Source organism: Canis lupus, chromosome 38, assembly GCF_003254725.2.
Source record: "Canis lupus dingo isolate Sandy chromosome 38, ASM325472v2, whole genome shotgun sequence".
NCBI classification, from domain to species: Eukaryota; Metazoa; Chordata; class Mammalia; order Carnivora; family Canidae; genus Canis; species Canis lupus.
The window spans coordinates 15,893,364-15,921,356 of NC_064280.1; the positions used below are offsets into that span (position 1 = coordinate 15,893,364).

Consider the following 27,993-nt stretch of genomic DNA (forward strand, 5'->3'; position numbering starts at 1 on the left):
TCTTAGGGTTTGCTTTCTTTTGTCGAGTCGAGGGAGTAGGGGCACCTGGGTGGCTCAGTCGGTTGAGCATCTGCCTTGGGCTCACATCGTGACCCTGGGGTCCTGGGATCGAGTCCCACATCGGGCTCCCTGCTCAGTGGAGAGTCTAGTCTGCTTCTCCCTCTGCCTCTGCCCCAACTGCTCTCTCTCTCAAATAAATAAAATCTTAAAAAAAAAAAAAAAAGTAGAGGAAATAGTGTCTATTTCAGAGGCCTATTTAGAAGATCAAATATGTTAAGACCTGAGCGTGCAGGAATTGACTAGCGTCCTTAGGATGGTCTCTGCCCCCAGTTGAAAGTCAGCTAGTTGTCCCAGAACTGGACCTGGGGGGACATGTGCCTGGGTGTGTGTGTGGGGGGGGAGACCCGGGGCCAGCAGGGGTGGGGATGCAAGAGGAGCTTCAGCTGCTTGCGTTTTGATTTAGTTCGGTTCTGGTTTCCAGCTTGTCTGGGCTCAGGAGCAAGACCCTGTGGGCAAAGCATCCCCTGATGGGAACCCAAACTGTCCCCTCAACTGGCAGGGAGAGGGTCGGCCCTGAGCCAGCAAGACCCCACCCACCCGGGATTCACCCCCAGTCAACGATGTAACTGTCACTGCCTACCTACACGTGGGTGGCACCCACCTCTGCCCCACGTTTTCCTTCCATAAACCTAGAACTATTTTTGGTCTTTTGGAAAGTCTTTGAAATGCTAGTCGAGGGGCGCCTGGGTGGCTAGGATGGTGAGGCGCCTGCCTTCAGCTCAGATCGTGATCCCTGGGTCCTGGGATCGAGCCCCACGTTGGGCTTCCTGCTCAGTGGGGAGTCTTTCTCCCTCTGCCCCCTCTCCGCCCCCCATACTCTCTCTCAGATAAATAAATACAGTCTTAAAAAAAAATGCTAGCCCACTGTCTTCCCTGGGGTGGCCTCACTGAAATAAATTCCTCTCTTGTTTCACCAGCGCTCCTCTCTCCGCCTCTGGATTTTGTCAGCGGCCAGTGGCCCCACCTGGTCTGTTTGGACACTCCCCTTCCCCAGCCAGGTGTTCCCGCACCCCAACCTGCTACAGGGGCGGGTGGGGGGCACACAGCCTGCTCGGCCTCCACTCTTAGTAGTTCTCTCTCCCCCTCAACTCCTCCTTTACCTGCCGGAATGCCTTCCAGCTACCTGGTGGGAGCAGAGCCCCACCTTCCCTTTGCTTAGAACAAAGGAGCTGCCGCAGAGCCGGCGTGGGGGCAGGGGCTCCTGAGCAGCTGACCCAGGCAGGTGGCTGGAGGTGGCCGGAAAAGGTTTGTTGTAGCTCCCGGGCTTTCCCAGCCCTTCCAGGTGGGGAAGGACTCTGCACTTTCACCCTGAACTCCATCAGGTTTGCAGCTGGCTGTTTCCCAACACCCAGACTGGTCTTATTTGTGGCCTGGGGGGGAGGTGCAGGAGTCTGTCAACTCCTTGGCACAGTGTTCCAAGGACACACACCGGGAATGCAGCTCAGGGCTCTCAGGAGGGTGCCAGGGGCCCTGCAAATTCACTAATAACAACCATGAGGCCCCGCAGAGCAAGTATGCACTTTCATCAATCACCCAAGGAGCCTCCTCATTTGTGTTCTGCTCACGTATTCAGCAAATCAGCTCTGTGCACCTGCCGTGTGCCCGCACCGTGCTGGGTGGCCCGGCTGCTCCACTGGGAGGGGGTGGTTGTGGCTGTGTGTCCTGGTGTCACACTGTCCCGGGCTGGAGGCTTACATGCTGGTGGCGGTGAGGAGGTTGTAGAGAGCAAGATGGAGTGACTCATGTCAAGCAGGGGCCTGTGCCGAGCAGTGACACAAGGAGTAAAGGGTACGGGAGCGACACCAGCACCAGCTGACGACACACCCAGGCCCAGATTGACCCCAATCCCTCCCAAAGAGGAGCACGTTTGCAGTAAACCGTCATGCTCTTCGGACGTGACCTCGGTCAAAAAGGCAGCTGCGGCCAAAGGCTCTGCCCCAGGGATCTGCGAACAGAACCCAGAACCTTCCCTGCTCAAGCACGAGATGCGGGAAGAGGCCGGAGCTGACCCGGACTGGACCGAGGCCTGGTCTCCACCGAGCCCCCAGACTGACTTCACGTTGGGTTCTTGAACTTTCTGAACCCCTTTTATCTCGTTTCTTGTGTGACTTGCCTTATGCTCTGCTCTGCGTGCTGCCCCAGAAGGCAAGTCTTTGGACTTGGAATCCTGGACCCGCTTTGTGATGATGTCACCCCAGCCTTGGACCCAACTCCGCCGACGCTGCGGAAAGACCCAGCTCGGGCGTGGTGCTTGGAGCTGGCTCACGCATGACAGGGGCGCCGTGGGATCAGCCCCCCAGGAGAAGGAGGCAGGACCAGGCAGCAGATGCAGAGCCACAGTGGGGGCCCGGCCCCAGGACGGCCAGGCCTCTGTACCCGCGCTGGCCCGTCTGTGGATGTGGGCTGCCCTCTGCGCAAGGTGCCTCTCCAGAGCTCAGGCGGGGCTTCAAGGTGCTCGGAGCTGGGGCAGCCCTGGTGGCTGGACGGTTTGGCGCGGCCTTCGGCCCAGGGCCTGATCCTGGAGCCCCGGGTTCAAGTCCCACGTCAGGCTCCCTGCATGGAGCCTGCTTCTCCCTCTGCCTGTGCCTCTGCCCCTCTCTCTCTCTGTGTGTCTCTCATGCATAGATAAATAAAATATTTTTAAAAAATAAATAAATAAAGTGCTCGGAGCTGACAAGCCCTCTGCAGACACCGCAGCAGGTGGGGCTGAATCCCCCCAGGAAGGCGGATCTGGGCAGTAGCACATCTGCGTGTCCACCGCACTGAGTCCGCATCTCGCTCCCTGCGTGGCCTTGGGCAGGAGGCTCAGCCTCTCTGAAGGACAGTTTGCCTATCTGACAAGAGGGGGTGATAATACCCACCTCGGGAGGATAGGAATTCCTACCATAGCAAAACCCGTAGACCGAGCTCAGTAGGTCGTTGTTTCTGGAAATCATTAAAAAAAGAAGTAAGGTCTGCACTTGAGGGAACTTCTGTTCACTTCCGTAGTTCCAGCCCATGCTGATCCGGTGTGAGGAGTGCAAGCCTCGGGAGACCAAGCGGCCCCTCAGCGGCGGCCCCTGGCCCTATCTCGGGAAGGCTCCCCCGAAGGTAAGGGACCCTCAAAGCTGGGACCTGCGCCAGGAGCGGGAGCTGTCTCGGCAGAGGGGGAAGAGAGGGTGGGAAGGAGGGAGGGTTTCAGGTGATGGGAGAACATGTGCAAAGGCCCAGAGGGGAGAGAAAAGTGAGTGGTGGTGTGGCGGGCCAGGGGCCTCCAGGGGGTGGTGGGGAGAGGGCAGCAGCCCCCCGCTTGGGGCCTTTGCAGAGGAGGCGGTTTCTGCTACAAGCAGGGCCCGGCCTGTTCTCCTGGCCGCGGGTGTCCAGGGCCCTGAAGGTGGGGGCTGCTGCTGGCCAGAGAAGTGCTGTGACTTCCAAGGCCAGGAGGTCCTGGGCCACGAGGTCTTCCTGGGCCCTTGGGCAGGGGATGTCCTGCCTGGCTGGGACCTGGGCGGCACCCTCTGCTAACACAGAACTTCGGAGGGAGAAGGGATCTGGGTCTTCCTCTGCGCTTGCTCTCAGCCCCAGAAGTAATCAGAGCACTGTACAGAGAGTCCAGAAGGCAATCGGCTCTGTGGCTTTGACCCAGTCACTTCACCACTCTGGACCCGGGGCTGACAGTGTGCGTTATTAGGATCCCGCTGCTCTGGGGCCCTGAGTCTGAGGGATTTTCTTGCAGCTTTCCTCTGACAAAATCCTGTCTCGTTTACTTTGATCTTGCTTATCTTTTCTTTCTCCAGCCCCTTCCTATTCTTCCTCCCTCTCGACCTCCTAAGGAGCTCTCAAGGCCACTCTGACAATCGGCCTGCCTGCCGGCTCCTCTGCACGCCCCCCTCCCCCAGAAGGAAACAGAAACAATAGGAATCGCTTCCCCAGCAGCCTGTGTCCCAGGTCAAGAAGAGGGATCAAGTTGTTTTCTGGCACTGCTGGTGCTTTCCCCAACCCCACCACACCCTCTGTCCTGCCTCCCTCGTGACTTGGCTTCCCCACTAGCAGAGGCCGAGGCCTGGCCTTTGCCCCAGGCCTTCTGTCAACCACCCAGCCCTGTCCTTGGAATCTTGCTTCTCAGCGCAAGGCCTCCTCCTCCAGGAGACTTTCCCTGATCTCAGCAACATCCTGCAGGTCCTGTGTCTTAGCCTCCATTTAATTCTGCTCTGGGAGAGCATGAGAATGGGTTGTTAACACGTGTGACTCCCCATGCTGTGACTCCCCAGCCTGATGTCTGCACATAGTGGGTGCTGGATACGTGGGGGGCAGAAAAAGAAGGAAGAAAAGAAAGGAAACAGCATGAATCTTTTTTTTAAAAAGATTTTATTTATTTATTCATGAGAGACACACAGAGAGAGGCAGAGACACAGGCAGAGGGAGACACAGACTCCATGCAGGGAGCCCGATGCGGGACTCGATCCCGGGACCCCGGGATCACGCCCTGAGCCGAAGGCAGATGCTCAACCGCTGAGCCACCCGGGCGCCCCCGCCTGAATCTTTATAGGAATCTTTGTGGTGTGTCTAGAGCAAAGCTGGTCCCTATTTATTGTTTTATGTCCAACAAAAAAATCACAAAACATACATCCCTGGAGCGCGTGTGAGCCCGACGACCTGACAGGCCTGCTGGGGACCAAGGAAGAAAGCTCCTAACGAGGCCTCCCTGGGCGACTGTTGCCCAGCACTGGCCACTTGGAAGGAGGCTGCTGCCGCGCTCGGCTGCCCCTGGTGCGCAGGGTATGGAGTGCGTGCGGGTGGCAGGGAGCGGGGACACCGACCAGGCAGCTCGGGGGGTCTGGGCGCGGGGCCTCCCAGGAATGATCTAGAAGTGAATGGAGTTTGGCCCGAGTGCGGCCTGGCCTGGATGAGGAGCAGTGGGCCGGCGGGGCGCAGGGGGAGAGGGGCGGCATGTGGGGGGTCAGGCCTTCCTGCAGCCCGGGCCTGGGGCCTGGTGATGACACGCTGTCACTCGGACCGAGTGAGGCGCCACTGAGGCTGCCGACCACGAGGGCCAGTGAGGGGCTGTCATCAGCCCCCTTCCCGGATGAGGAGGCTGTCTCAGGGAAGGTGAGGAACCCCCCCCGCCCACCGTGGGAGGACGGGACTCCCTCCTGGCCCGGACCCTGCCGGCCACTCTGTAGTTCTGGGCACCTGCTGGCTGAGGCCCCCCACCCCCGGGAGGTAGGCTCCGCGGCCACAGGACTGTGGTTCGCAGGGTCACCCTAGTGCCTCGCCCGGTGCCAGTTACATAGCAGGAGCTCAGTGAACCTTTGCTGATGAGCAGACGGAGGCCCAGACAGCCAGGGCGGGGACAGAGGCCCAGACTGCCCAGGGGGAGGTGGGGACAGAGACCCAGATCACCCAGGGGGGGACAGAGGCCCAGATCTCCCTGGGGGGAGAGGGGGATAGAGACCCAGACCACCTGGGGTGGGGGACAGAGACCCAGACCGCCTGGGGTGGGGGGGCAGAGACCCAGACCGCCTGGGGGGGGGCGGACAGAGACCCAGACCGCCTGGGGTGGGGGGACAGAGACCCAGACCGCCTGGGGGGGGGGATAGAGGCCCAGACTGCCTGGGGTGGGGGACAGAGGCCCAGATCACCCTGGGGGGAGGGGGGTGCAGAGACCCAGACTGCCCGGGGGCGGGACAGAGACCCAGACCATCCAGGCTGCAGGCACTGCTCTGCTGGGTGATGAGCTGGGTGGTGAGCTGGGTGATGAGCTCAAGGATCCCTGAGGTATTCCTGGGGCTCCCCCACCAGCCTGAGGTCACATGTGTGAGTCTCTGCTTGGGACCTTTGCTGCCCCTGTGCTGTATCTAAGGAAGTCTGAGCAGGGTGCCTGGCTGCATGGTGTCTTTCATTTATCAATTTCTTCCTCTTTTTTTTTTTATTTTATTTATTTGAGACAGAGAGAGAGCATGAGTGGTGAGGGGAGGGGCAGGGGGAGCAGGAGAAGCAGGCTCTGCATGGAGCAGGGAGCCTGACTCAGGACTCGATCCCAGGACTGATCATGACCTGAGCTGCAGGCAGGCACTTCACCAACTGAACCCCCCAGATGCCCCCAGTTTCTTCCTTCTTTCACAGGCCCAGTCACCCGTGGCTGTCCAGCAGGGGTTCCCTGAGCTTCACTCTGTGCCTGACACGGGGCTGGGATGGCACGCTAGGGGCTAACACGGTGGCGCCCGCTCCCATGGATGTCGGCAATGAGGGTAAATGAAGGGGAAACTCCTGATGGGTTCTTAGTCTGGGGTGAGGGAGTGGCATTGGGGTCCACTCCACAGTGAAAAGTCCCCCCGAGCCGCCGTGGGGACAGAGTGGGCCTGGGGTGGGCATCACTGCCTCTTGCCTGGGCCATGAGAGGAAAAGAGAAGGAGGGAGGGGAAGAGAGGAATCAAAGGATTCCCTCGGATTCTGGCCTGAACAACGGGGAAGGGGAAGGCACGGCTGGGGGGAGAAGCCTAAGAATGCCAAAAGTCTTTTGAGTTCAAGGCCAAGACTGTTTATTTGTTGAATTTCTACAATGCCTCTTTGCCGGGCCAGAAAATACAAAGTGCAAGGCCAGGCCCCGGGGTTTTCTGCTGCAGCCTTGGCATTTCCTGCAACGTTGTTGTCATTTTTACCCTGGAACCCAGGGGTCACGTGACTCCCCAGTCCCTGACCTTGGCCTCCTGGGGCAGGCCGGGACTCACTGTATGCACTCTCCCTGCTGGTGTCTCCTGGCACTGGGGTCTGCTGAAGGGCACGTCCCAGGCCCTCCAGGCGGGGGTGTGTGGCGGGAGCCTCCTGTGCACGCACATGAAGCAGGGCTGTGCAGAGAAGAGTAACGCGCTGCCTTAGTAAATGCTTGCCCTGCTAGGTGTTTATTTTATTTTTTATTTTTTATTTTTTTTGCTAGGTGTTTAATATCACAGGCATTTAATTCTCAGAACAGCCCAAGACAGATATCCCCACTATTTAAACAGGAAAACAGAGGCCGAGAGGCCTCGCCACGTGCAGAAAGCCTTGAGGAGACTGTTCAGAGGTAGAATCCTAACCCTCCCTCCTTGGTTGTGTTTTTCTTTCCAGGGGAACCTGAAACACTTTTTCTGCTCTGGTCCCCCACCCCCACCCCACATATCTAATTCTGATTATCCAAGTGGACTTTACGCCAGATAGCCCTGAACCAGTACCTGTCTTCCCCTTGGAGGGTCACTGGGTCCTCCGTGTCGGTTTTTCCCAATCTTAAGCCAGAAGCTTGCAAAGTGACAATTGGCTCTTGCACCTGAGCAACAAAATGTCTATGCTGTGGTTAACATCACCTGCCATGTCCAGATTTACTCGCTTAGGTTTCATGTTAGGTCACTGAGCAAGCCACTTGCCTTAAAAGGGTGTGATGCTTTCAGTGGGGTCTTTGATAGGTGTGGGTCTCAGGACCATGGCTCTGAAGTTCACCCCAAATATTGGGAATTACCCTGCTTATAGTTATCGTAATCATCTCCCTGGTGCATTGTATCCTCTCGAAAAACTTTCAGTGCCTGTTTGCAGCCGCTAAGTACCAAGCAGGTGATCTCCCCAGCCTGGAATGTCAGAGAAGTGAAGGAAGCAGCTGACAAGGTGTGTGAGGTTGTGGCCTGTGAATATCACAGAGAACCAGCAAAAAACATCATAACCTGTGAATATCACACAGAGGATCCATAAAAGCTGTGAGAACCACAGGGTGTAGCTGAAAGTGGCTCCAGTGCCTTCAATTTTGATCACATCTCTCCATTATGTGGAGAATCTGATCAAAGGGGGGAAATCGTTAAAAAGAATACGACAGGCCCCCAAATGGCATTGCTTGGGCCAAGTCACCAAACCAGGGTTTACTACCCAACCTAACTGCAGTTTCAACCTTCCCCAGAAATTTAAGGATCCTCTCCACCCCCCCCCAAAGGAAGACAAAGTAATCTGCATGGTAAGACCCCCTGCACCTTCCTCATGGGAAAGAGAGGCTGCCTGGGGTAAACCTTCACTAATGTAACTCCTTGTCCCACCTCTGGGATTCCGTTTCGGATGTGGTACGCATATATAGTGGAATGGTACTCGGCCATCAAAAGGAATGAAATCTTGCCATTTGCATCGATGTAGATGGAACTAGAGGGTATTGTGCTAAGCAAAATTAGTCAGAGAAAGGCAAATATCCTATTATTTCACTCATATGTGTAATTTAGGAAACAGAACAAATGAATGTGTGGGAGGGGGGAAAGAAAAGGAGAGAGAGAGAAAGGCAAACCATGAGATTTTTTAAAAACATTTTTTAAAAGATTTATTTACTTATTTTTGAGAGAGACAGACAGACAGAGAGAGAGAGAGAGAGAGGGAAAGGATGGGCAGAGGGAGAGAAAGAATCTCAAGTGACTCCCTGCTGAGCATGGAGCCCGATCGGGGCTTGATCCTATGGCCCTGAGATCATGACCTGAGCTGAAACCAAAGGTTGGATGCTCAACCGACTATTGCCAAAGACTCTTACTTACAGGAAACAAATGGAGGCTTGATGGTGGGAGGTGGGCCTGGGAGTGGGCTAGATGGGTGATGGGTATTAGGGAGGGCACTTGATGTGATGAGCACTGGGTGTTAAATATAAGTGAGGGATCATTAAATTCTACTCCTAAGACCAATATTACACTACATGTTAACTAACTAGAATTTAAATAAAAATTTGGAAGTAAAGAACAAAAATAAAATCTTTCCATTTTATACAGCTCCTCAGACCACTGCCTGCTAACTTGCTAGATGGGATGCTACCCAATTCATGAATTGCTCAATAGAGCCAATTAGAGGGTTTTTTTTAAGTTTTAACAATAAAGCCAATTAGATGTTAAAATTTACTTGGTTGAATTTTGGTTTTTGTTGTTTTCTTTTTGTTTTGTTTTGTTTTGGTTTTTTGTTTTACAAAGGACAGCCAAGGAATTTCTACTTGTTTTACTTTAGTAGAATCTTGTTTATAAATTAAGGTTTATAAAATCTCCCATGAGTTTCACCAGAACTCAGAGAGATAATAATTCTTGGAAAAGCATCCACCTCATGGAAGTCACATAATGTTTGCTGCAATATGTTTTTTTTTTTAATTTATTTATGATAGTCATACAGAGAGAGAGAGAGAGAGGCAGAGACATAGGCAGAGGGAGAAGCAGGCTCCATGCACCGGGAGCCCGACGTGGGATTCGATCCCGGGTCTCCAGGATCGCTCCCTGGGCCAAAGGCCGGCGCCAAACCGCTGCGCCACCCAGGGATCCCCTGCAATATGTTTTAAAATTTCTGCTCTATGGTTTAATCATAGAGTATGTGCATAATACGTTTGATGATTGACGAAAATATTCTTGTTGTTAACCTTAATCCCTTGGTAACTAGTGTTGGGAAATGGATAAAGGGGAAGAGAAGAGGGGTTGATTTTGACACTTCTCTTCTGTGTCCTTATGGGCTTTTAGGATTTTCTCATTAATAGTCCTAATGATGTGGGGTTGCTGAGCGTAATGATCAAGAAAGAATTCTTGAGATGTTTTATGGTGCAAAAAGGGGCCTTTATGATAGCACAGGGGCAGGACCCATGGGCAGAAGGAGATGCACTGTGATTGTGAGGTGGGACTGATTATATATGTTTAAGCTGGGGGAGTAAAGAGAATGGAAGTCTCTGAAGGGATTTCTGTATGTTAAAGATTACAGGATTCTGGAGGTCTGGCTATTGTCAAGCTAAGGTTGCTTTTAGTTTCTAGCAAAGCATTAACATTAAGGCGGCTATGAGCTCCTTGAGGAATGCCAGGTATTTATCCATGGGCTGCCAGTTGTGAGGAAATTTAATTTTATCTACATTTCTCTTGGCTTTGTTCTCCATATCACTAATAATTGGCTAGAAAGGTCCCAGTCTCTAGACTTACGGGCTCCCAGCATGACACTTGAAATCCACAAGGCTTTCCCCACAGAATATTAAAATCCTAAGGTACATACATCACTATATATATATGAATGGAGAAAATGGGTCTTTTTCTCATTGTTCTTAAACATTAAAACAAATTGCAAGAACTCTGAACTCGAAGGAAATATCTAGACGCAATGTATTTAGATTAGGAGAAAAGCAGGATGTGAGAGTGTTTGTTATCATGGCGGCTTTTAATTAGGGGAATGAGTTGGATGGAAGATGGGCTTTCAGGCCTTAAAATATAATTATTCCTCCAGCAAAAGGAAGTAAACAAGGTCTAGATGTGGCAAGGTCATCTAACTGGGTATCCTAACCAGATCACCCCAATTCTGACTGGGCATTTCCTCCTTACACAGCTCTTAATAGCTATCCTGGTACCATGGTGAGCTCCCCATTCCGAAGTATGCTTTTTGGAGGCCTTTCTCAACAAGGAAGGACTCTTTCTCTCAGCTCCAGGCAAAAGTTAATTCTCCTTTCTCTGAATCTTCACGTCACTAGACTATTCCAACTTCCCACAGGGCCTTTTTCACTTTTCACCTTATACGTATTTGCTTGTAGATTTATTTATACTGTAAAAAACCCAAACAATCCCAGAGGCCCAAGATGGAGTCACTTATGCCAGGCCCAGAATGCCTCCCAGTTTGTTTTGTCAACCTAGGGAGTTTGGCAGGTAATAAATGCTCAGTCGTAATTCATACGTATCAAGATAACAGGTTACGGTGAGCAGACGACACTAGAAGGGGTAAGTGCATGGTGTAGGGTTGGGCTGGGCATTACTAAATCTGCTTGTTCCCCATCCTGGTTATTGAAGGAGAGACCGACAAAGGAAAATGTTTTTCACACTGTCAAAGGCCACAATGGTTTATCCAAAGCAAGAGAGTTTATTTGGTTTTTCCATTTGTCGTGAAAAGCTTTAAATAGCAGCAATTGTGGAATTTGGTTATAAAGACGTGTTCTCCACCCAAGAGCATTCCTTCCCCAGAGCTTCTCTGTTAGAAGTTTTCATCTAAAATCAGTCAGAAAAAAAAATAAAATAAAATAAAAATAAAAATAAAACCAGCCAGGATTCCTTCTGTTTATGTCAACAACTCTTTTAGCACATCATCCAGATGAATTTGTTTCCTGTTGTGGGAGGGAGGATCGAGTTCAGGCCCAGATGGTTGACTCCCCACCTAGTGTTTCGTGATCTGTATGTATCCATGAAAACAGACACCTCTGGCCTACATTTCAATAGACAAGCTGTGCTGTGTGTGACTTCTCTGTTACCCGGTTGGGTTGATGGGATCTCTATAGCAGGACTTGGTGAACCCAATTTATTTTATAAATTAGTTAATGATATCAGGGTTGTGCTTCATTGTCTACTCTGACAGGAACACGACAAAAGTTCTAGAGAAAGATTCCGCGCCACCACCACCCCCAACACTCTTCCTCATTTTGTCTGAGCAAACTGCTCCCAGGTTCTTCTGGCTTGACTAGCCTCAACCTTGGCCTAGAAAGACATGAACGAGCACTAGCAGTTTGTAACAGCTCAGAGCTACATCTCTTGGATGATCCTCACTCCCCTTAAAGTGCCTGCCTGAGGAAACTCAAGGGTGGCAGAAGAACTTGCTGTTTGTTCCCACCAAGGCAGAAAGACAGGGCCCCTGCCTTGCAGCAGCTATCGTGGGAGCCTAACTCGATGAGCTCAGGTAGTGAACTCAGGGGGTTTCGTAGGGATCAATCCCCTTTCCCACTTGGTTGTACTTTCTCACTTCCCTGACCAGTGGTCTAGCATTCTCCCCTAAAGGCCCACTCACGGGGTGCCTGGGGTGGGGGGCTCAGTCCATGAAGCACCTGCCTTCTGCTCAAGTCATGATCCCAGGATCCTGGGATCGAGTCCTTCACTGGGCTCCCTGCTCAGCGGGGAGTCCACTTCTCCCTCTCCCTCTGCCACTCTCCCTGTTTATGCTCTCTACCAAATAAATAAATATTTTTTTTAAAAAAATGACCACTCAAAATAAAATAAAAATAAAATGACCACTCACTTCTGTGCAGATTGAAGTTGAGGTCAGTTATGCTGGACTCTCTTCCTTATTGCAATAGTTGCTACTGATTAAAATCTGTCCTTACCAGTCAGTGTCCTTTGGTGTCTGATTTTATTGAACATCTTTATTTTTTTTATTTTTTAAAAGATTTTATTTATTTATTCATGAGAGACACAGACTCAACCATTGAACCACCCAGGCGTCCCTAAACCTTCAGTTTTAAGGTAAACATGTTGTGCGGATATCATGGACAGTATGGCAATTATAGTCAACCCTACTATAGCGTATATTTGAAAGTTGTTAAGAGAGTAGACCTTAAAGGTGTTCATCACAAGAAAGAAGAAAATTCTATGTGAGGTGATTTTTTTTATGTGAGGTGATTGACGTTAACTTATTGTGATCATTTCAGAATACATACATAAATCATTATGTGGTCTACCTTAAATGAATACATTGTTTTGTTTTTTTTTAAAGATTTTATTTATTTATTCATGAGAGAGAGAGAGGCAGAGACACAGGCAGAGGGAGAAGCAGGCTCCACGCAGAGAGCCCGATGTGGGACTCGATCCAGGGCCTCCAGGATCATGCCCTGGGCTGCAGGCGGCACTAAACCGCTGAGCCACCCAGGCTGCCCAAATGAATACATTGTTATATGTCAAGTATATCTTGATAAAACTGGGGGAAAATGGGAGGGATCGCACACATTGCTGGTGGGAATGTAAAATGGGGCAGCCACTGTGGAAAAGACTTGGCAAGTCCTCAAAACCATTAAATGTAGAGTGACATAGGACCCACTCCAGCATATACCCAAGAGCATCAAAGACATATACTGGGGCAGCGCGGGGGGCTCAGCGGTTTAGCCACCTTCAGCCCGGGATGTGATCCTGGAGTCGCAGGATTGAGTCCCGCATGGGGCTCCCTGTGTGGAGTCTGCTTCTCCCTCTGCCTGTGTCTCTGCCTCTTTGTCTCTCTCTCTCTGTGTCTCTCATAAATAAATAAATAAATCTTAAAAAAAAAAAAAAACATATGCTGTCACAAAACTGACACACAAATGCTTACGGCAGCATGATTTATAATATAATACCCCAAAGTGGAAGCTGATGAATGGACAGACAAAATGTGGGATATCCATACACTGGAATATTATTCCTCCACAGGAAGGAATAAAGTACTGACGCACACCACACCAGAGAAGGACCCTGAAAACATTCCACTAAATGAAATAAAGCAAACACAGAAGCCACGTGTTGTATGATTCCATGAATACAGAATGTCAAAAACAAACAAACAAACCAGCAAAAAAACAAAAACGAATGCCCAGAATAGCTAAATCCATGAGGATGGAAAGCAGACTAGTGGTTGCCAGGGAATGAGGGCCGGGGAGAGGTGGGGGGCTTCTCTTTGCAGTGATGGAAATGTTCTGGAATGCGGTAGAGGTAAGGATTGCACCATACAGCGAAGATACTAAAACCCACTGGGTTGCACACTGTATTTACTTTTTTATTTATTTTTGTAAAAAGATTTTTATTTATTTATTCATGAAAGACAGAGAGAGAGAGAGAGAGAGAGAGGCAGAGACACAGGCAGAGGGAGAAGCAAGCTCCATGCAGGGAGCCCTATGAGGGACTCGATCCTGGGTTTCCAGGATCCCGCCCTGGGCTGAAGGCGGCACTAAACTGCTGAGCCACCAGGGCTGCCCCATTTACTTTTTAAAAAGATTTTATTTATTATTTATTTGAGAGAGAGAGTGAATGAGCGAGAGTGAGAGCGAGAGAGAGCACGCACAAGCAGGGCGAGAAGCAGGCTCCCCGCTGAGCAAGGACCCAGACCCGGGGCTCCATCCCAGGACCCTGAGATCACAACCTGAGCCACAGGCAGACACTTCACCGACTGAGCCACCCGGGCGTCCCTGGATTGCACACTTTAAAATGGCAAACTTTAGGGCACCCCGGGTGGCTCAGCGGTTTAGCACTGCCTTCAGCCCAGGGTGTGATCCTGGAGTCCCCGGATCGAGTCCCACATCAGGCTCCCTGGAGCCTGCTTCTCCCTCTGCCTGTGTCTTTGCCTCTTTCTCTCTCTCTGTGTGTCTCTAGTGAGTAAATAAATAAAATCTTAAAAAAATAAAATGGCAAACTTTATGTTATATGAATTGCATCTTAATTTAAAAAAAAAAAAACAAGACTGTGCTTGCAACCCAAGTGTTGGAGAGTACTCACACCTGTGCCACTATTTTCCGGCCATACTTACTAAAAGTGTTCAAGACTTTTGCAGTTTAAATAAATACACAGAATGAAAGGCATCCTGGGAAAGAGAGGTTATTTTGAGGCTAACCCCGGGTAAGGAGCCCGCTCGCCTAATCTTTTTCTTGGGGCAGTGAGTGGAGAGAGGGAGGTGAGGGCGATGGCTTTCTAGGGGCTGCGATTGGGTTTGCAGAGGAGGCCCCAGCAAGGCCAGTCTCTCCCCTTCCCCCGAGGGCTGTATCCTGCTGTAGGGCTGTATCCTGCTGTAGCCTTCGGCCCTCACTCGGACCAGGGCACATGCTGCTCAGATGAGAAGCAAATCTGCCCACAGCAGCCAAAGAAAACAAACGCAGAGAGAAAGCAACGGAAAACAGAGAGGAAGTAGGATTCGGCATCCTGGCTGATGACATCCACAGGATCAGAGCCGCAGAGACACGCGGCCCTGGCCACCAAGGCTGCCCGGGGACTTGGGGGACACCCAGGACCAGACTGGCCAGACGCGAGGGGGGCCCTGGTCCTCGGTGTCCTCGGCCCAACCCCCCAGCTTTGCCCTTGACCGCAAAGGGACATCGGTGTCCTTCCTGTATAGGGGTAGAGGCCAACTCACCCCTTGGGTCGTCTCTTTTTATAAAATATACACTGAGATTTCACTGGGCCCAAGAGACACAGGTGGTCCCCCAAGTCCCGGCTGGTGGAAAGCCACCTGACTAGGAGTAAGGCGGGAAACAACGGCAGAAGGAAATGCAGATAAAAATTAAATGTCCCTGGAGCACCTGGGTGGCTCCGTGCTTGAGCATCTGGCTTTGGCTCAGGTCATGATTCCAAGGTCCTGGGATCGAGTCCCGCATGGGGCTCCCTGCATGGAGCCTGCTTCTCCCTCAGCCTGTGTTTCTGCCTCTCTCTCTCTCTGTCTCTCATAAATAAATACATAAAATCTTTAAAAAAAAAAAAAAAATACTTGGCCTGCAGCTGGCTCTTAGTCCCGACCCTTCACTGTGCTGCGCCAAGGGAAGTTGTGCCTTAGCACTTACCCTCCAGGAAGGAAAGGAGGGCCTCCTTCCATTGCCTGCAGAACCTGCTCCAAGCACTTCCTCCCCACCCTGCTCTCCAAAACGCTGATCACACTGCCCCCTGGTGGAACCTCTGGCAGATCCAGGGCAACCCCAAAGACCCAGAGGGGCTGGGGTGAACCCCGCAAGCCTGGGACCCGGGGGTGATGCCTGAAGCGACAGGCTCACAGTCAGGTCCCGCTGATGGTTGTCATGCAGAACACAGACTCCACATTACCTGCTATTTCAATGTTTGAAGACAAGCTAGAAGCTGTCCTATTGGAAAACCAAAACTAAAACTGGAAACCAACGGTGTAAGCCAAAGAAAACAAGCAGTGGGAGAGTTTGGGCTGCAAACCAACAGGAAGCCTTGATTTCTGTGGAAGAGACCAAACATCCATAACAATTAATTCCAATACGTAAACAAAGAACAATCTTGGTAATGGAAATATCGTCCATAAAATATAAAAATCAAAACCATGAGCATATTTCACAAGGGGAAAAAAAAACCAAACTTATTCACCTGCTTCTGAATTTTTCCCATATATTTGCTCATTACACCAATTTTTTTTACTTCTTATATTAACCAACAGAAACTAGGTTTCTTTTTTTTTTTTTTTAAGATTTTATTTATTTATTTATTTATGAGACACACACAGAGAGAGGCAGAGACACAGAGGGAGAAGCAGGCTCCACTCAGGGAGCCCTACATGGGACTCGATCCCAGGACTCCAGGGTCACGCCATGGGCCGAAGACAGGCGCTAAACTGCTGGGCCACCCGGGCTGCCCAGAAACTAGGTTTCAGTAAAAATTATGGGAGGACAAATACAAGATAGAAAAAATTATTCTTTTTAAAAAATATTTTATTTATTTGATGGAGAGAGGGAGGGAGCATAAGCAGAGGGAGAGGGAGAAGCAGGCTCCCTGCCGAGCAGTGAGTCCGCAGTAGGACTCGATTCCAGGACCCTGGGATCATGACCTGAGCTAAGCTTAACCAACAGAGCCACCCAGGTACCCAGAAAAAATAATTTCCATAAGTTATCTTTTCCTGCTATTTGGGTGGGGGGAAGTCAATTCATCCTCACATACTCTTTTTTTTTTCTCATTTAAAATCACATACTCTTTCCTGTGCTGCCCTGATCATCACACCAAACTGTTTCTTTCCTCCGAAAGCATTGCAGGGCTTTTCAGGACTTTCTATTCCTCTTGGGGGTCTTCCTCTCTTTTCTGTTTGGTAAAGCTCCTGTGCATTCTTCAAGACCCCGTTTACATGTAGCCTCCCACCAAAACCCAGATGACGGGATGTGTCCGCAAGTTTTCAGGCCATCACAGGCTCATCGCCCCCCAAGCTGTGCTTTCAACGTTCCAAACCCCCATCTCTAGTATAACAATCATTTTGCTCGGATTGTAATGATTTGTTTGCACATCTTTTGACGTGGGGAATCCACCCAGAGGTGGGCTGTGTCTCGGATGAGGCACAGAGCTTTGAAAACCCTTTCTAGGTTAGAAGCTGGTAGGGGCCGTTTGCCGTCCGTTTTGCTTCCCCAGAGCCTAGTACACAGCCAGACTCATCTAAGTGGGGGGATTTCAAAATATACTGTAAAAACACTTTTACTTTTGAATTTTTGGAATTTTTTTGAGTACTTACTCAAAGTGCTTTTCATGGCTCAGAGGGCAAAAGGTGTAAATGTCCATACAAGTGAAGTTTCCACCTCTCCCTTGTTTCCAGCCGCTCAGTTTCTCTTCTTATCAGTAAATAGTTAACTCATTTTTAAATATCTTCTGGATGAAGTTCATGTTCTTTGACACAGTGAAATTCTTTCTGCCACCTGGGCTTGTTTGCCTTCCCAGCCCTCTCCCTGCACCCAGCTTTTGCCCTCTCCTCTCCAGCCTGCACTAAATTTAGTTCCTCAGAATGCTGTGATCTCTGTCACCCCGTCTTGCCACCCTTTCTGTCATTAGCAGAACGTTTCTGGTCAGCCCGGCCTCAGCCTCTCTGTCGCAGTGCGGACCCCGTGTCCCGAGGGCTCCAGGAGCCCCCATCCCTCCAGTTCTGATTGCCTGTTTCCTTTCTTTTCTTTTCTTTTCTTTTCTTTTTTTAAGATTATTTATTAGAGACACACACACAAGGGAGGAGGGCAGAGGGAGAGAAGCAGGCTCCCCATGGAGTGTGGAGACCAATGTGGGGCTCGATCCCAAGCACCCGGATGATGACCTGAGCCCAAGGCAGACCCTTAACTCATTGAGCCCCCCAGGTGCCCCAGATTGCCTGTTCCTAATGTGTGTTCCTAGCAGGCTCCTGGGCCTGGAGGTCTAAGACTCCTTAGTCATTATTAAAAACTAAAGACCAAGGGTGTCAAATAAATAAATAAAATCTTTGAAAATAAGTGAAGATTAAAGACCAGAATCTGGGGCCCCTGGGTGGTTCAGTAGATTGGGCCTCTGACTCTTGGTTTTGGCTCAGGTCATGGTCTCTGGGTTATGGGATTGGGCCTCACATCGTGCTCTGAGCTCAGCTCAGAGTCTGCTTGTCCCTTGCCCTCTGCTCCTCCTCCTGCCCACCCCCCCCTTCTCTCAAATAAGTAAATAGAATCTTAAAAAAAATAAAAATAAAAAAAATAAAGACCAGAGTCTAGCACACTGCAGGGCTGGAATGAAGGTTGCTGTCTCCTGGGCAACAATTGGCCATTGTCCTTGTTCTGGAAACCTCCTGACCGCTCAGCCTCAGGAAGTTCTGGGACTTGGGTTTGGCAAGCGAAGCATAACCTTGCCGGGGTCCATCCCAAACCATCGGGTCACATCAGTGTGCACGCTCGTGGGCACGAGGCCCTATTTCTTAGGATGAATGAGAAAAGCAGCGCAGACGTTTTCGTTATCGGCCTGCTGTGACTCTCAGCAGCAGAGGTCAGGGTCCCCGAGTCCAGTCACCCCATGGACACAGCGGAGTTAGACTTTCTACTCTAAAAAGCTACAAGGCAGAGATTCTGAACCTTGATCAATCCTCCTGATGTAATTTTTTAAAAAAAAATATTTCGTTTATTTATTCATGAGAGACACAGGCAGAGGGAGCAGCAGGCTCCATGAGGAGGCCTGATGTGGGCCTTGATCCTGGGACTCCAGGATCACGCCCTGGGCTGCAGGGAGGCACCAGACTGCTAAGCCACCCAGGGGTCCCTTGATGTAGTTTTTGAATGTGGGTGAGGTCCAGAGCCTACAGCCAAGAAAGAATTCTTGAGATGTCTTTGGTGCAAAATGGTAATATTATGAGAGCTCGGGGACAGGACCCGTGGGCAGGAAGAGCTGCTGCCTTGGGGTTGTGAGGAATGGTTGATTATACACTATGGGGGCGGGGGGGGGGGGGGCGGGGGGGGTGGTAAAGAGAAGGGAGGTGCCCTGAAGGACTTTCCTATGTTGATGGAGCACTCAGGATCCTGGGCCTGGCTATTCTGAGGCTAAGATTGTTTTTCCCTCTAGCAAAGCATTAACATCAAGATGGTAAGACTTCTGGGGCACCTGGGTGGCTCAGTGGTTGAGCGTCTGCCTTCAGCTCAGGGCGTGATCCCGGGTTCCTGGGATCGAGTCCCTGCAGGGAGCCTGCTTCTCCCTCTGCCTGTGTCTCTGCCTCTCTCTGTGTCTCTCATGAATAAATAAATACAATCTTAGGAAAAAAAAAAAAAGAGAGAGCTGGAAGTTTCCTGGAGGAAGGTCACACAAATCCCACCCAAGAGTTGGTGGGGTGGTTGTGGGGTGGCAGCTTGTGCTTTGTCCTCGGCTTGCCTTCTGCTCCCTCATTGCTCTCAGTGGGGACGTTGCAGATGGACAACCCGCTATGTCCAGAGTCTTCGCCACTCCCCCAGCCTTTCCAGCGGAAGGTACAGCTTTCTCTCAAACTTCAGCCCCTACACTGAATGCCAAATTATTCCATAGGATTGTGAGTCCTGTAAAATGCAAGGTGTTATGAACATTTACCATTATTATTATTATCATTACTCAGACTTTTTTTTAAGATTTTATTCATTTATTCATGAGACACACAGAGGGAGAGACAGAGACACGGCAGAGGGAGAAGCAGGCTCCTCATGGGGAGCCCGATGTGGGACTCGATCCCAGGACCCCAGGATCACGACCTAAGCTGAAGGCAGATGCTCAACCACTGAGCCACCCAGGCGTCCCTATTATTACTCAGATTCTTACACAAAACTTACACATAGTAACTCTAGGATGTCACAAAAGTCCACCTATGTATATATTTTGTACAAGGACCCAAAAGTACTAAAAAGAGGCTACTTTGTGTGTGTGTTTAATTATCATTTTATTTACTTAAGTTTCAAGTTCAAAAATTTCCTTAAACTTTTTATTTTTAAGATTTTTTTACTATTAAGTAATCTCTACACCCAATGTGAGGCTTGAACTCGCATCTCCTGATCTCAGGGTTGTGGTCTCAGGGTTGTGAGTTCGGCTTCCATAGCCTCTGAGCTCAGTGTGGGGTCCGCTGGAGATTTTCTCTCCTTCTCCCTCTGCCTCTTTCCCCACTTGCACGCGCTCTCTCTCTCTCTCTGTCTCTCAAAATAAATAAATAAATCTTTAAAAAAAAGTCACCCACTGAGCCAGGCAGGCACCCCAAAAATCACCTTTTAAACTCACTCTACATGGTTTATTATTCTTCATCATTCTTTGTTTTTTAACAATCACTTTTACATAGCCTTTGATTAATGTTTAGCCTTAAAGACTTCTAAATTGCATTGGTAAATTTAATGTTTTTCTTCTAAATTCTTCAATTATTTGACTAACAAAGTCAACTTTCCAATGATTTCAAAAAGTTCTTATAATCTAATAAATGAAAAATATTAATATGGAGATTTTTAAGTTCCCAATAGGATTATTTACAAACTCAGGACATTTTTTACTTATGATGTTTAGTCACCCAAAAAAAAAATCTAAGTCAAGTAAGCAATTACGTAACTTAATTGGAATCTCAAGGTTAATCTTTTAGAAATTCTTTTTTCCCCCAAGTTTTTATTTACAGTCCAGCTAGTTAGCCCACATAACAGATGTAGAATTCAGGTGTAGATTTTTTTTTTCAGGTGTAGAATTTAGTGATTCATCATTTCCATGCAACCCCTGGTGCTCATCACAAGTGCCTTCCCTAACGCCTATCACCTATTTCAGCCATTGCCTCACCCACCTCCCCTAATCTTTAAGATATTTTAATATTTCCCACTATTTTCTAATATATTAAACTCTCTTAAGTGTTACAAATACTTGAGATACCAAGTATATGAATATTCCTCTGATTAACACTAGTATAATAACTCACTACTGCATTATGTCCCGGATAAATTCTAAGTCTTCCTGTTTTTTTTTTTTTTTTTATGATACTCAGAGAGAGAGAGAGAGAGAGAGGAGCAGGCTCCATGCACCGGGACCCCGACGTGGGATTCGATCCCAGGTCTCCAGGATCGCGCCCTAGGCTAAAGGCAGGCGCTAAACCGCTGCGCCACCCAGGGATCCCCTAAGTCTTTCTGTTATTTCATTGAGTAAGTTTGAGTTTTGGAGTTCTTATTGCAGGTGAATGAGATTTTAAGTTGAACAATCATTTTGATTAAGATACGGGGCTCTGGAGCTGTGGCCACCCGCAGACTAGCAGGTGGAGTCCTTTAACCAGCTATTATGCCAGTAAAGAACTTCAAGTACATGCCCTATTTTTTTTTAAAGATTTTATTTATTTATTCATGACAGACACAGAGAGAGAGGCAGAGACACAGGCAGAGGGAGAAGCAGGCTCCCCGCAGGGAACCCAATGCGGGACTCCATCCCTGGTCCCCAAGATCACACCCCAGGCCAAAGGCGGCCCTAAACCGCTGGGCCACCGGGGCTGCCCAAGTATATATCCTATTAATAGGGTAGTAGCCTCTTCCCCTGTTCCTCAGGATTCAAGGTGTGTAATAGCTGATTCTTACTACTGATGATTTTGTAATTTCAGCCAGGTTGCCCCAGTGCTTGATTGATCTCAAGCAATCAGTGTACTGCTTCATTCCATTTTTTATTCTTTTAGGGGCACCTGTCTGGCTCAGTCAGTAGAGCATGTGACTCTTGATCTTGGGGTTGTAAGTTCAAGCCCCATGTTGGGTGTAGAGATTACTTAAAAATAAAATATAAAGGGCACCTGGGTGGCTCAGTTTGTTAAGCGTCCAACTCTTGGTGTTAGTTCAGGTCTTCATTTCAGGGTTGGGAGTTCAGGTCCCCCATCGGGCTCCATGCTGGGCATGGAGCATGCTGGAAAAAATATAATAAAATAAAATCTTTAAAAAAAAAGTGAGCTTAGAATAACTTGTGCTAGAAAGCAAGAAAGTGCTCCAAGATTAATGAGGTCATAGAATCCATACTGAGAGGCCTTCTACTGGTTAACCCTGGACAATTTTATTTTTTTATTTTTTATTTTTTTAAACATTTTATTTTATTTTATTTTATTTATTTATTTATTTATTTTTTTATGATAGTCACATAGAGAGAGAGAGAGAGAGAGAGAGAGGCAGAGACACAGGCAGAGGGAGAAGCAGGCTCCATGCACCGGGAGCCCGACGTGGGATTCCATCCCGGGTCTCCAGGATCGCGCCCTGGGCCAAAGGCAGGCGCCAAACCGCTGCGCCACCCAGGGATCCCTAAACATTTTATTTATTCATAGAGACACACACACACACAGAGAGAGAGAGAGAGAGAGGCAGAGACACAGGCAGAGGGAGAAGCAGGCTCCATGCAGGGAGCCCGACGTGGGACTCGATCCCAGGTCTCCGGGATCACGCCCCAGGCTGGAGGTGGTGCTAAACCCGCTGAGCCATAAGGGCTGCCCACCCTGGACAATTTTAGCATCAAAAATATTAATGGTACTTTGAAAGTAATCCATGAGTCAATAATGATACCAGAAATAGAAATGGGGGAGGGGAACCTGCTCTTTACAGAGAACATGCCAGTTATAAATGTGGAAGTGATGTTTTAAAAATCACTGTTTTATAATCATCAACATAATTCTTGTTACAGCATGGATCATGGATGGATGGTACACAATCAAGTGAAAGTTTTCTGTAATACAAAGAAATTTAGTTAAAATGTCCATTTACAAATTCTTTCATAATTATATAGATAATTAACAAACTTAAGCATTTGACCAACTTTAGCATCCCTATAATTGGACAAAATAATCTTAGATGTCTCCTAATGTGTTGCAATGAAAAGTGCAAAATTTCCCCTGTGTGTTCCTCTTACAAAATGTTTCGCCTGAATCTAATCATGGAGAAACAAATCACACCGATGCAGATTATGGAACATTTCATGAAAGAATGACCCGGACACTTCAAAAACATAAATGTCAAAAGAGACAAAAAAGGAAAAGAAAAGGAAAAAATTGTGCAGGTGAAAGAGTCTATTTTAAAGGAGACTATAGACATGGGAACCAAATACAATGTATAATCCTTGATTGATTCTGAATTTTAAAAAATATCTATAAAAGTCCGGTAATATTTGGAGACAGATATGGGCTGTATATTAGATAATATTATATTAATGTCAAATTTCTTAAATGTGATGATGGTTTTTTGATCATGTAGGAGCATGTCCTAATTCTTATGAGATACTAGAATACTTAAAAGTGAGTGTCATGATGTCTGCAACCCATTTTCAAATGCTTCAGGAAATATATATACATACATGAAGGGAAAGAGAGATAAAGAGAAACAAATGTGGCAAAAGTTAAACATTTATAATTTAGATGAAGGATGTATAGGTAGGTGTTGTATCCTATTTCTAACTTTTCTGTAGGTTATTTTTTTAGTTCTCTCTACTCCCAACATGGGGCTCAAATCACAACCCCAAGATCAAGAGCCCCACATTCCACGGACTGAGCCAGCCAGGTGCCCCTTCTCTGTGGGTTTGAAATATTTATAAATTGTAAATCACTGATCATCAGGGCAAATATAACTATGGGGTCCTATAGAAACAGAACAGGGAAGAGAGAGACATGTCCTTTGGGGTGCATGGCGGCTTGGTAAGGAGCAATTCAGGGCATTGTGAAGAAGGAAGGCAGGGTTGCATGGAGTAGTGAGTGAGGGGGTGAGGAAGTGTTCATAGACAGTCTGTAGACAAGCAATTCGAAAGTGTGATTGTAAAGGGGAAGAGAAGGGACGGGTCAAGGAATGTTTGTAAAAGATGGACAACCCTTCACTGTGGTTAAATGTATTTTAGTCAGTGGGAGAAAGAGTTTGAAGGTTCAGGAGAGAAAGGAGGGGATGTGCTAAGTCAGTAGATCCCAAGGCAGGAATGGGATCCTGAGGACAAAAGGCTGGTAAGTCTCAGGCAGAGAGTAGGACATTCTACTCACAGAGCAGGAGGAAAGAGAAAAGCTTGCACCAAAGGAGTTCATGAAAATGTGTGCACTTAGGAGCAGGGGAGTGAGGAAGCCTTTCCTGGTGCCTTCTATTGCTTCAAATCTGGAGGCCAGGTCATCTTCGCACGGAGAGACAGGGAGGTGGATGGAGGAAGATTCGAGCAGAGTGGAATGTAGAAAGCCGGAGAAATGACTGCTAAGAAACATGGGGCTGCTGGGGATTGTTCCGTGAGTCTCCTTTCCTGTGTGCACATCCCACTTATAATTTCTTCGAGTTGGGATCCCTGGGTGGCGCAGCGGTTTGGCGCCTGCCTTTGGCCCAGGGCACGATCCTGGAGACCCGGGATCGAATCCCACATCGGGCTCCCGGTGCATGGAGCCTGCTTCTCCCTCTGCCTATGTCTCTGCCTCTCTCTCTCTCTGTGACTATTATAAAATAAAAAATAAATAAATAAAAATTAAAAAAAATATAATTTCTTCGAGTTCTAATTTGGCTACACACAAATAAATTCAAAATGGATTAAAGACCTAAATGTCAGACCCAAATCAAAGTCATGGAGAAGAACACAGGCAGTAAACTTCCTTGACACTGGCCATAGCAACTTCTTTCTAGGCATGTCTCCTAAGGCAAAGGAAATAAAAGCAAAAATAAACTCTTGGGACTACATCAAAATAAAAAGCTTCTGCACAGAAAGGACACAATCAACAAAACTAGAAGGCAACCTACAGAATGGGAAAGGTATTTTCAAATGACATGTCTGATAATGGGTTAGTATCCAAAATCAACACCCAAAACCCAAATAATCCAACTAAAAATGGGCAGAAGACACAGACATATTTCCAAAGAAGACACACAGATGGCCAAGTGACACATGGAAGGTCACTCACCATCAGGAAAATACAAATCGGGACGCCTGGGTGGCTCAGTGGTTGAGCACCTGGCTTTGGCCCAGGGCGTGATCCTGGAGTCCCGGGATCGAGTCCCACATCGGGCTCTCCGTATGGAGCCTGCTTCTCCCTCTGCCTGTGTCTCTGCCTCTCTCTCTGTGTCTCTCATGAATAAATAAAAAACACCTTTTTTTTTTTTTTTAAAGGAAAATACAAATCAAAACTACCATGGGATATCACCTCACACCTGTCAGAATGGCTAAAATCAACAACACTAGAAATAACAGGGATTGGCAAGGATGTGGATGGAGAAAGGGGAACCCTCTTGCACTGTTGGTGGGAATGCAAACTGGTGCAGCCACTCTGGAAAACGGTATGAAGGTTCCTCAAAAAGTTAAAAATAGAGCTACCCCAAGATCCATCAATTGCACTGCTAAGTATTTACCCAAAGAATATAAAAATACCAATTCAAACATGCACCCTGATGTATGTATGTATGTATGTATGTATTTATTTATTTATGTATATTTTTTTATTTTTAATTTTTTTGCACCCTGATGTTTATAGCAGCATTATCTACAATCAACCAGTCATAGAAACAGCCTAAGGGTCCTTCAACTGACAGATAAAGATGTGGTGTCTATACACAATGGAATATTACTCAGCCATAAAGTGAATGAAATCTTTCCATTTGCAATGCCATGGATGGAGCTAGACTATATTACGCTAAGCAAAGTAAGTCAGTCAGAAAAAGGCAAATATCCTACGATTTCACTCATATGAGGAATTTAAAAACAAAACAAATGAACAAAGAGAAAAGAGAGAGAGGGGCAAACCCAGAAACAGACTCTTAACTACAGAGAAAAAACTGCAAGTCACCCAAAGAGGTTGTGCAGGAATGGGTGAAATAGGTGATGGGGGTTAAGGAGTGCCCTTGCCGTGATGTGCACTGCGTGACCTATGGAAGTGTTGAATCACTAGATTATACACCTGAAACCAATACTACACCGTATTTTTTTAAAAGATTTTATTTATTTATTCGTGAGAGACACAGAGAGAGAGGCAGAGACATAGGCCGAGAGAGAAGCAGGCTGTCTGTGGGGAACCCAATGTGGGACTGGATCCCAGGACCCTGGGATCATGACCTGAGCCAAAGGCAGACACTCAACCACTGAGCCACCCAGGTGCCCATATTACACTGTACCGTTAAGTAACTGGAATTTAAACAAAAACTTTATTTTTTATTTATTTATTTATTTTTTAATATGATAGGCACACAGTGAGAGAGAGAGAGAGAGAGGCAGAGACACAGGCAGAGGGAGAAGCAGGCTCCATGCACCGGGAGCCCGACGTGGGATTCGATCCCAGGTCTCCAGGATCGCGCCCTGGGCCAAAGGCAGGCGCCAAACCGCTGCGCCACCCAGGGATCCCTAAACAAAAACTTTAAAAAAAGAAAATCTAATTGGGCCACTTTGTACTATCCAATATGGATTTTTCCTATTAAATAAGATTTTGGATTGAGTTGCTTCATAGATGTTCAGTTCCCTTGTTGTTACTTCTGGTTTCACACCAGGGTAGTGAAGATGGATTTGTACAACCCAGGAATATAACAGCACAGTTTTACAGGAATAACCCCGAGGGGCTTTGCTCAGAAAGGGCTCTCGGTGTGGCACCAGCAGGAGAAGAGATGGCTAGCACTGTCAGTGCCAGATTCTCCTCTGCTTGCTGGGGACAGATAGACTAGATTTCGTATCCCTTCTCCTCTCTTATGCAGCCACAGAACGTCTCACATGACCAGCATCCAGCGTCTCTTGACCTCTCCCCACATGTGGCTCTGTGGTTGGCTTCTGGCTAACGGCAGTAAGTAGGTGGGCCGGGCACCACTTCCAGGACCACTCAGTATAAATCTCCCACGCAAGAGGTCTCTCTCCCTCTGTCCCTCCTCCTCCTTGTGCTCTCTCTCTCTCTCAGATAAATACAATCTTTTTTTTTTTTAAAGATTTTATTTATTTATTCATGAAAGAGAGAGAGGCAGAGACACAGGCAGAGGGAGAAGCAGGCTCCATGCAGGGAGCCCGACGTGGGACTCGATCCCGGGACTCCAGGGCCAAAGGTAGGTGCTAAACCATTGAGCCACCCAGGGATCCCATATAAATAAAATCTTAAAAAAAACCCAACCAACCCACAAAGGTCAAGTTACCTGTCCAGGTAACCATTCCTTCTTTGATGTCTCACAAATAACCCACACTCATGGTCTACAACATCATCCTTCTTCCCAGATCAGCTTCTTCCCTTGAATTTTTTGATCTCAGAGAATGACTAGCCCCACCTGTACCCGGACAGCCAGGCCAGAGAGTTGGGAGTCACGGGGGACTCCTTCTCTCCCCCGACCTCACTGTTCTGTCTGTCACCACCTCTTGAGAAGGGTCTCCCCGCTATCTCTCCTGTCCACGTCCCCGTCTCCCCCCCACTGTGATTTCCCCTGATTCGGGATCGCTTAGGCCCAAACGCCAGCATTTGCTTCTCATCCACCCACTTCTGCGGTTGCCCCTTCCCAGAGTGGTCAGTGTCGCCTTCTAGCACCCAAGTCGGACCATGCCCCATGCTGTTCAGAATTCCGATGTGTCTCCACATTAAGATGAGACAAGGAGCATCTCGATTTGGCCCCCGCCCAGCCGTCCTGCCTCGACTCCTGCCACCTGCTGCATCCACAGGGACAAGCTCATAGAGCTCAACAGCTGGTGGTCACACCTTCCTCATGCTCCTTCCGTTTCTCCGTGCATTGCACACGCCTCTCCTTTGGCCCAGCATTCCCTTGTCTGCCCCTCTCCCAACCCTCCATGTGTTCCAGTCTCAGCCCAAAGCTCCCTCCCCTGAAGATACCACTGTCCTGAGTTACAGCTGCTCTTTTGTCTCTACTTCAGTGCCTCTTGTCCAGGCCTGCGCTGTCATTCTCCTGGTAGGGGATCCCTAAGCTCCTGGGTGCTGGGCAGCTTCTTTGAAATTTTGCATACCTGGTGGCCAGTCTAGGGCAAAGCCCGGCGGATGACCAATAAATGTGTGAAAGAACAATGTTAATAAGGAACATTTTTCCCTGTCTGGGAGCTCCCGTCAAGCGAGGAGGATGGACTTACAGACAAATCCACCTTACAGTAGACTCCTGCTGGACGGAGGGCTCTGACCCTCTTGGAGAGTCTGGAGAGGAGGAGGAATCAGGTGCCTTCCGCATTCGCAGCACCGCGCTGGAAAAATAAATCTGAGGCTTGGCCACTGAGCATGATGAGAACGTGTGGTTACTGAAGAGGCTGATTCCACTGGGCTGGGATATCATTCTTTTTTTTTTTTTTTTTAAGATTTTATTTATTTATTCATGACAGACACAGACATGGGCAGAGG

At 48.4% G+C, this 27,993-nt stretch overlaps 1 long non-coding RNA gene across 3 annotated transcripts; it reads left to right on the forward strand.

Moving 5' to 3' along the window:
- The first annotated feature begins 983 nt into the window (after nt 1–983).
- On the forward strand, nt 984–27,966 carry LOC118353579 (uncharacterized). 3 transcript variants are annotated; one of them, XR_007409169.1, is made up of 7 exons: nt 984–3,150; nt 6,166–6,290; nt 24,804–24,970; nt 25,165–25,332; nt 26,372–26,457; nt 26,597–26,710; nt 27,156–27,966. It is a non-coding gene; the product is annotated as an uncharacterized LOC118353579 (long non-coding RNA). The 3 variants fall into 3 exon arrangements; XR_004812821.2 differs by lacking the exons at nt 24,804–24,970; nt 25,165–25,332; nt 26,372–26,457; nt 26,597–26,710; nt 27,156–27,966 and adding an exon at nt 7,961–12,489 and having other exon boundaries at nt 986–3,150; XR_004812819.2 differs by lacking the exons at nt 24,804–24,970; nt 25,165–25,332; nt 26,372–26,457; nt 26,597–26,710; nt 27,156–27,966 and adding an exon at nt 7,147–12,489 and having other exon boundaries at nt 988–3,150.
- Nucleotides 27,967–27,993: the final 27 nt, after the last annotated feature.